We start from the raw sequence: 9,059 nt of genomic DNA, 5'->3' as shown, positions 1-9,059 counted from the left end.
ACCCACAAAGGGTGTGATAATGTGTTTATCTTTGAGTGGGGTTCTTATAAAATTGCACTTGCTCCTGTTAATCAATCTAGAAAATTAGAAAAACCACAAGCTGTAAGTTTAAATTTTCTAGCTATCTCCAAGAATAGCCACAAGTTTGAAGACATTATTAAAGAAGTTGGATTCATATGTCTAATTGTTCTTAAAGGGCTTATGGTGACAAATGTTGTTTCAAGTCACGTTCCAAAAAAAGTGTAGGAAATTTTGAGTGAGTATAAGAATCTGGTTTCCGAGGATTTACCAGCACAACTTTCTCTTATGCGAGATATTCAACATTAGATTGATTTAGTCCCTGGAGAAAGCCTACCTAATCCTCCCTATTATCGGATGAGCCCAGAGGAAAATGTGATCTTGAAAGAGAAGATCAAAGAGCTGCTGGAAAAAAGGATTTATTCATGAGAGCATGAGTCTTTGCGCAATTCCTATCTTGCTAGTGGAAAAAAAAAAAAAAAGAACACCTGGCATATGTGTGTTGACAGTAGAGCCATTAATAAAATCACCATCAAATATAGATTTTTAATTTTACGGTTGGAGGATATATTGGATGTCCTTAAGGGTTTTAAGGTGTTTTCAAAAATTGATTTACGTAATGGCTTATCACCAGATTCGAATTAAACCAAAGGATGAATGGAAGACGACATTTAAGAGCAAGAAGGGTCTGTATGAATGGCTAGTGATGCCATTCGGATTATCAAATGCACCAAATACTTTCATGCGACTCATGAACCAAGTTTTGCGTTCTTTTACTAGGTCATTTGTAGTTGTGTACATTTTGTGCAATTAAGACAGGTTCTGGATGTTTTGAAAGAGAACAAGCTTTATATTAATTTGAAAAAGTGCACATTCTTTACAAGTAAGCTGTTATTTTTAGGGTATATTGTTAGCGAAGATGGAATTTATGTGGATCAGGACTAAGTACGTGCAATCAGAGAATGGCCAACTCCAAAGACTGTAAGTGAGTTATGTAGTTTTCATGGCCTTGCTACTTTTTACAGGTGTTTTGTACAAAACTTTAGTACCCTTGCAGCCAAAATTACTGAATGTCTCAAGCAAGGAAAGTTTCACTAGGGTGAAGCACAATATAAAAAGCAAGGAAACTTTAGTACCCTTCCTAACTTCAAAAAGATATTCGAAGTCGAATGTGATGCAAGTGGATTAGGGGTGGGAGCTATGTTGTCTCAAGAAAAAAGACCAGTGGCATTCTTTAGTGAAAAATTTATTGAAGTCTGTCAAAAGTGGAGTACTTATGATCAAAAATTTTATGCAGTTGCGCATGCGTTGAAGCAATGGAAGCATTATCTAGTGCAGTGAGAATTTGTTTTTTACACTGATCATGAAGCCTTGAAGTTCATCAATAGCCAAAGAAGTATGAGTATAATGCATTTCAGATGGGCCACTTTCCTTCAGAAATTTCCTTTTGTAATTAAGCATAAATCTGGATCTCTCAATCATGTTGCTGATGCTTTGAGTCGGAGAGCAGACTTGTTGACTACTTTAGCACAAGAGATTGTGGGATTTGAATTTCTAAAGGAGTTTATACGAAGCTGATCTTGATTTCAAAGAAGTTTGGGTGAAGTATGTTCAGAGTCAGCCTATTTCAGACTACCAAATGAGAGAAGGATATTTGTTTAAAGGCAATAAGTTATGCATTCCCAGCTCATCCCTATGAGAGAAGCTTATTCGAGATATTCATGGAGGCGGTTTAGGTAGGCACCTAGGAAAAGACAAAACCATTACAGGAGTTTAGGAACGTTATTTTTGGCCTCAGTTGAAGAAGGATGTTGGAAAAATTGTGAGAAATTCCTAAGGATGTTGGAAAAATTGTGAGAAATTGCTATGTTTGTCAGGTGTCAAAGGGACAAACTCAAAATACTGGTTTTTATATGCCTTTACTGGTTCCTAGCGATATTTTGCAAGACTTGTCCATGAATTTTGTGTTGGGACTTCCTCGAACTCAGAGTGGGGTGGATTCTATGTTTGTTGTGGTTGACAGATTCTTTAAGATGACACACTTTATAGCTTGTAGAAAGATTTTTGACGCTACTCACATAGCCAGATTATTTTTCAGAGAGGTGGTGCGTTTGCATAGTATACCCAAACTATTATATCTGATCATGAAACCAAATTTCTGAGTCATTTCTAAATTACTCTATAGAAGCTCTTCGGTACTACCTTGAAGCATAGCAGTACAACGCATCCACAAACAGATGGCCATACAGAGGTGACTAATAGAATGCTGGGTAACATGGTTCGGAGTGTCTGTACTGATAGATCAAAGAAGTGGGACAATGCCTTGCTGCAAGTGGAGTTTGCTTACAATAACACAGTTCATAGTGCCATAGGAAAGTCTCCTTTCTCTTTGGTATATACTTCAGTTCCTAACCATGTCGTTGACTTGGTAAAACTTCCCAAAGCTCATTGAGTTAGCATAGGCGCTTAGCAACGTTATTGAGGTTAAAGAAGAAGTGTCCCAAAGCTCATTGAGTTAGCATAGGCGCTCAACAACGTTATTGAGGTTAAAGAAGTGCGAGATAAGCTAAAAAAAAATCAATGCTAGGTACAAAGCTGCTGCAGACAAGCATAGGCGTGCTAAAGTTTTCAATGAAGGAGATTATGTGATGGTTTTTCTCAGAAAGGAGCGATTTCCTGTTGGAACTTACAGAAAGCTGAAGCCGCGCAAGTATGGACCTTATAAGATTTTAAGGAAGATCAATGATAATTCCTATTTATTAACCTGCCTGCATCTATGGGAATTTCAAGCACTTTTAATGTTACAGATTTGTACAAGTATCATGGAGATGAAGCTCCTTATTCTAAAGATAACTCAGAGGCGAGTTCTTTCAAAGTGGAGGAGTCTGATGCAGAACGCTTGGCAGGGGAATTTGAAACACAAATTGACAGGTGCATAGTAAAGACGAAAAGGTCATGAGTATTGTATACTGAGATTTAAATGGCATTCAATAGATATAATTAATCACGCATGTTTTAAGTATAATAAATAGACAAAGTAAGTGTTGCCTTACTTGAGACTTTCTCTCATTTTCTGGTGGATTCCAGATAAACTTTTAAGGGTGAACGCTAGGATCCCTCTGTTATTTTATTTGACCGCGTCAGGTGTTTGTTTCCTCTGATACAAGATCATCTCCTCCCTGTTTTTTATCATTCATGCTAAAGTTTGGAACTATGCTCCTTTACAAACTATGATCAGATATATATATTCACTATCTAAAAGAGAAAAATTCAATCTTTAATACATATGAACACGAAAGATTTGTGTGGGATGATTGATTAATAATACGATCTTTCACTTTTTCTATCAATACAATTCATATATATTGTTTAAGAAGTACATTGTTTCTCAGCAATTCATGAAACACAACACCAACATATGCCAAGAGTTGCACCCGTAACATATTTCCAAACTCAACAAGCATGACCTTCATCTCTTTTCAATGAACCCAATTAATTATCTTTTTGTAACTGTATATGGCGAGAAGTGTGATGTTGTTGGTAACCAGAGAAAGGATATGGTTTTTACCTCTTATTTAAAAAATATTATTCACCATATTATAATATATATATATATATATTAAAAAACACTTTAATGCCATGAAAAGATTTGGATTTTGTCTCTTTGATATTGACGATTCATTTCGAACTATTACATGGGATATCGAGTTTTTCTCACAATTCTATGTCTATGAAATCCCTTTTGAAGATTTTCAGTTTCCTTTGTTTTCAATTGATTTAACAAGTGGAAAAACATAGATCTCAAAAAGAGGAGAAAGGCTTGTTAGAATTGATTAAGCAACTCTTAACCAAGGCTTGCTAGAATTGATTAAGCAACTCTTAACCATTAACAAGCATTGCGTGTTCATAAAACTAAGAACATGGTTGCCACTTGTTCAGTTCATACTCTTAAGCTACACAAGCATTGGGCAAACCACCGGGTCCCCCAAACTGGAATCGGTAATAGGGATGTGTATTCTGCTTACCAGCTTTGAAACATCTAGATTGTAGAACTTGCACAGGGTTGTCATAAGGAGACATGAATGTATTTCCTATGTTGACTTGAACCTTTACCATGTTGCAAGTTGAATTGTAGTTACCATCTTCAAAAAAACCACTTCCCATGGCAGGTGAAACATCAGTTTCGGTATGGACCAGACCTCCCCATGTTGCGTTGTAACCTCCAACACTAAATCCGGAGAATGAGAACAATTCTCTCGGCCAGTAACCTATTCGAATGTTATCGTCCTGCATTGACAGCCACCAGTCTTGGCTTAGTGGATCCTGCATGCCAAGATTATAAAAAAGTCAAATAGGCGATTAATTTTACTGCTTAACCTTTAAGTGAGTTTTCAAAAAATGGTTTTATGTTGTTTTTTCAACGTAATACCACCAACTTTCTTATGATATCAATAAAGGAGAAGGATTGCCAAATTTATTTTATATTTTCTAATATCACGGATACACCTTGCTTGCCAAATTTATTTTATATTTTCTAATATCACGGATACACCTGGCTCTAGTACGAATAAGTAGCTACTTTCACACTACTTCCAAGAGCCAAATCACGAGTAAAAGCTCATTAACTTGAGGTGCGATCATACACTTGCATGTGAGTTGCGTTACACAGTAATTCCCAGGGCTAGATACACAAGTGAAAAAGGATTGCCCTCTGATTCACTTTCAAATATTAAAATGGGTAGCCTGAGTGTTCCCTTTCCTTTCTGTAGTCCAAAACCCATTAAACCTTCTACTGGGAAAAATACCAGAAAGTGAGGAAATCATACCAGAGTTACCATCATCCACTGGAAAACTTGAGACCGTTGAGCAATGGAGACATCGTTAAAAGCTGTATCAATAGGAATGCTTGGATTTGTTACAACAAATCCTGAACAAAGTGTGTTGTAACACCCGTCTACAGATCCATCATGCTCTTCCTGTGGAAGACAGAAAATTTGTTCAAAATCCATTATATTTCTCTGACATCGTATGTATTCAAGAAATAAGGACACTATGTTCTTACACTCCATTTGGTGAACAATCTAGCCCTGCTGTCACCATACAATTCTGGATCAATCTGCGGAAGGTAACAAGATTCATATACTATTGGATAAGTAAAAAAAAATGGAAAAAACTATAATTAATTATATAATTACATTTCTTTGATAATTAAGAAATAATGTAGTTTAGAAATATACTGTCCATCCAACTTGAATACTGCCCACTTTTGTTTCAGTCTGAGTTTGAAGCTGAATCAGAGCTGTACTTGATTGCTGACCACTAACAGGAGGCTGGTATACGCTAATGCGTGCTGCAATCCCCTTAAATAATACATCGGCTGGTGGTGTTGTAACAATTCCTGCAAACTACATAGAGAAAAAATTTCATCGGATAAGGCTATTTTATTTAGAATTTTAATATGAGGAATTGCTAAGATGAAATTAAATCCATTTTCTTTAGAACTTTGGGTTTTAATTACCAAACATGTTTTTCGACAAAATATAGAGTTAATCTCACAAAGACATGTAAAAGCTGATTATTAGATTAAAAGCATCTGTTTTTTCTTCTCTTATAATTAATTATTTAATCACATGTAAAAGCTGATTATTAGATTAAAAGGATATGTTTTTTCTTCTCTTATAATTATTTAATTAATCAAAATTCTTCTAAACAAGTTGTGTTGTTTTGTTTTTGTTGTGTACGAAACAGTGATTAATTAATAATACATGGACCATATATATAAATCAAATGAAGTATTAATATTAAAAAAATATATGAAAATTTATAGTGAAGGTTATTTATTACTTACATCATAACCTTGACCAGGGTTACTTGGTTCAAAACTCGATAGTCTCTGGAAACTAGATTTAGCCCTTCTCAAATCTTCCTTTGTGGCCCTTCGTAGAGGGACAGATCCTGCAGGGCACCCTTCTTTCAACCCTAGTTTTGTAGGGTTAGTCTCCAATAGAGATGCATCCTTCCTTGAAGCTCTTAAAATCTTTTCCAAAGCTAGGCTAGGCCTCGTCTTTTCTCGCAAAGGTGGGGAGGAAAAGGAAACGTCAACAATATTATTTACTCAAAACTTGTAGCAAAATCATCTCAAGGCACACATAAAATACTCAAAACGTCTATTCTTAAGATAGGTTCATAAGATCAAAATATAGGCAATGAACCTTGGCTTTGCGATCCTTGAGCAGTGGATGGTCAAAAGCAGGTTGTTTGTTTATGTCCACACAGTCATATATGTCTCCATACTCTGTCTGTGATCACCAAAAAATAAAAACAATGTAATAATTAATAGGAAGAAAATACAATCTTTTATGAAGTTTTTCAATGAAATAAAAAGCATAAAAGCATAACCTTACCTCAATAGTTTTTATGCTTGGCTTGTTTATTGCTGCAAGTTCCTTCTCCAGCTCTACATCTTCACTGTGTATAGATCTCCCATTCACTACACATCCATTTGACGCGATATATGCTGTCAAAACAATAGCTACAAGTCTCATTATCTTTCTCATATCTCTAGCCATTTTTCTCTGAGTTGTGAATGGACAAGGAGCATCATGCATGCAGATATTTATAATATGCGATCAATGTTACAGGTAGAATCTTTAATGCATTTTGAAATATAAAAATACTTAATGGAGTAATAATAGTTTCTAATCTCACAAGATTTTTATTCCCAAATCAGTTTCCGATAATTCATGTATTAAATGAGTAGATACCCATTCGTGAATATTATAATCTATCAGCTGGGAAGAATTTTCTGATACAATATCTTCATATCATACGTATAGTTAATTTTTGAAAATCTCATGGATTGAATGAATAGATACCATTAATTAATTCTATGAATATAAAACCTTTGGATACAAGATCTTCATACAAAATATATGAAAAATATGATGAGATGTGAATTATTAAATATGTAGGCATGATATAAGAAAAAAAAATAGTACTTGAGTCATTTTTTGGGAGAATTTTTAGGGATATATCGAAATCTTAGTTTTACATAAATTAATTCGTTTTATTTTAGGAAATATTTAAAGATTTATGCATGCATTCTTATTTAAATTTGGTATGAATTTATAGCTATACGATGAATAAGTTAACATATATTTCAATAAGTTTCTTTTTTACTTAGCCAATATAAACTCCTCTTTGTCTAATGGTCATCTTCTTAATTATTCCGTTTATTGCACCTTTCCAAACATCCTCTCATAGTTTCCACATTTTCCAAAAAATAAAATAAAATAATTATAATTATTACACAATTTGAATTTTTTATTATTTATATACTATGCATTCTCTTATATTTGTTCACGTCACTCTTCATAATCACTAATTTATGGGCTCGGGCCTGTAGGTTGGGTTGATGACTAAAAAAATGTTTTTGTTTTTATTTTTTGAGTTAATATTTTATATTTTTTAAAATATAAATGTAGAGAATGTGTCTTAAAATCACTAAAAAATATTTAGTATTGAATTCTTTTCATAAAAAAGAAAAGAAAAGATATGGGCTCCATTCTTGGACCGAAGCCAAAATTGTTACACACAACATGGGATGAACTTTAGGTATTTATAATATATAGCTATGCTTTTGTTGGGCTTGGAATTGTAAGAGAGCGACGCTGCCGCTGGGCAGAAAGCAGTTGCAGATACCCTCAGCACGGCTCATAAATGTCTTTGTAAACACAGACGCAGGTAATTCCACCAAAATTCTATTTCTTTAACTTTTTTTTCTTTAATCAAGCTCATAACTCAAATTATTCCCAACTTTGTTTTTTATCCGAATTTCATTATTTATTGGAATTTATTTCTAATTTTATTTTTTTAATATTTTTATATCTTGATCATTTTTCAGCAGCTACACTTTTTTTTAATAAAAACAATCTGTCGAATTTTGTCCACAAAATATTTTGATGCAATTTTCTTTTTCAAAGGGTAAAAGCTGAATTATAAAATTTCTAATTATGTTGGAGTGTTGTCGTCATAGCTTAATAAGTGTTTTTGACGCCTCCGTTTTTATTTTTATTTTGTTTTCTCCTCTTTCCCCTCTCCTAGTTTCGATTTGTGCGAACCTAGTTCTTATCTCTTCCACTGTTGGATCTTCTTGCTTTTTTCTATGGCAATTGGATCTTTATGCATTTTTAATTAACCTTTTAACATGTATATATTTTAGGAGAAGAATTGCATTTATTGTCTCTATAATTTGTTCATGACATAAAATTTTGAGACATTAAATTTCAAGTCATTTGGGCTGTCCCAAACAATTAGATTTTTTTTTCCTCACCATTGATAATGTTTTTAGACCTTTTTTTTTAATAGAAAAGGAAAATATCATGTGGGTTTTTGCATATGTTGGTGTTTCAATTTATTATTATGGTTAAATAATTATTAAAATAAAAATCTTGAAACAACTAGGTTTCAGCTCCTTTGCTATTCATATGAAAAGTAAAAGAGATATCCTTTTTGGTCTTATTTTTTCTTTTTAAAATTTTTATATTTTATTTGATTGAATTTTCTTATGGTTTAATTAGATGAAATTAAGTTTAGAGCTATTAGAAATATCAAATTAAAAAACAAAGGATTGAAATGTAAAACACAAAGAAAAAGGAAGGCAAATCTCAAATACACATCAATTCTTATTTTAATTTAAAAGTTAATTTTATTTATTTATTAATTTTTGAGTTTTAAAAACAGGAAAGTTACTGGAAAAAGAATAAAAAAAAAGTTTTTGTTTGTCATGATTTCGTTAACCAAAATAGTTAAACTATATATTAAATAATTTTATTAGATAAGAGTAGTTTAATGATAGTGATTTGTAAGAAGTTTTGTGATTTCAATTTGTTTTTTTGTGATCATAAATGAGTTTGAAGATATTACCAAGATGTTTTTTTGAGTGTTTTTATGTGAAGAGTAAGATTTTTTATCCCAAAGTTAAAAATGACATTTCGTTGGGTAATTGAGAATGATATTTTTTGTAGTAAATAACACATTAT

Source organism: Populus euphratica, unplaced genomic scaffold (genome assembly GCF_000495115.2).
Source record: "Populus euphratica unplaced genomic scaffold, PopEup_1.0 scaffold929.1, whole genome shotgun sequence".
NCBI classification, from domain to species: Eukaryota; Viridiplantae; Streptophyta; class Magnoliopsida; order Malpighiales; family Salicaceae; genus Populus; species Populus euphratica.
The sequence above is the reverse complement of the archived record's forward strand: the minus strand, read 5'-3'. Positions refer to the sequence as shown.